Below are 1221 nucleotides of genomic sequence, written 5' to 3'. Positions count from 1 at the left end.
GCTGGTTGATCAGATGCAGGCACTCAGGATACAGCACGATGCATTATATGGGGAGTTTCGTGGGTTCCGCAACCGACTATTCCCAGACGAGCAGCCACCAGTACCCATGGAGGACGACAGAGACGATGCACCAGCAGACGACTAGACCATAGTTCAGGTAGGTCTTCCCTTTTCTATTTTAGTAGAGATGTAGTAGGCCTTTCGGATGTATTTTGGAGACTCGGATTTTGCATACTCTGGACTTATTTATCTATATGCGAGCCTCTATGTTTTTTTTCGGTTAACGTTTGTTGTTCTATGAGCGTTCATACCGATACATGAGAGATGAGTACCAGTTTCCGAGTGACGACGAGTGGGTAGATCCCAGTTCACAGAGAGTGTGAGAGTTCTGGCGTTTGACATGAGTTAACTTCATTGCGAGCGAACGAATTTCGCAGAGCTAAGCCTTCTCTACCCTTTTACTGGTTCTCTTCATACGTTATGTCCGATTCTATTCTTCTGGGCGAGAGTCTACACCGTGGACGGTGTATGGTTCAAGTCTGGGGGGGATGGATAGATCCTTTACCTATTCAGGCCTATCTACTTAGGATTGCATTTAGTTTAGGTGCATTTTATCATGGCATATAGACTTAGGAAAATTTTTCACTTTTGCATATCACTTTGCATTAGTTGCATTCACGTTTTCTTTTTCCTTTTCCCATATAGACGATTTTTGTTAGGTTTGCATGATTGCATATGACATATAGATATAGGTTCATATAGGTTCACGTGCACACCTCGGACACCCGTTTTGAATATCATTTGGAAGATTTGTGGAATGATAGAGTAGGAACATCTTGATGATCTAGTGAGTTTGTAGAATGTGGTTGAACTGTGTCGAATTGATAGTTCTCCAGACTTCTATATATAGTTTGTGGGATAAGGTTGTTGTTTGGGACCTACGGAGTTGAAACGACTATATCCAGGTTATATGTTTCGTTTAGAACCTTTTTCGAGTCTTGCAGGTCGACAAAATCTAGTTCAACAAACGTCTTGGGAAAATAAAGCATCTCGACACTCTGCTGTCAAAATCTCGGTAACGAAAATCGTTCGAGGACATATTGCATCGATCGATGGTTCGGGTCTAAGTTGTGGGTCGGATATTGCATTGAAAAGAAAAAGAAAAGAGAAGAAAACCGATGTCCTTCAACTTCAACGTCCTAGAAACCCGAGATGCGTGCG

Source organism: Tarenaya hassleriana, unplaced genomic scaffold (genome assembly GCF_000463585.1).
Source record: "Tarenaya hassleriana unplaced genomic scaffold, ASM46358v1 Cleome791, whole genome shotgun sequence".
Classification (NCBI taxonomy): Eukaryota; Viridiplantae; Streptophyta; class Magnoliopsida; order Brassicales; family Cleomaceae; genus Tarenaya; species Tarenaya hassleriana.
Note: the sequence above shows the minus strand (reverse complement) of the source record.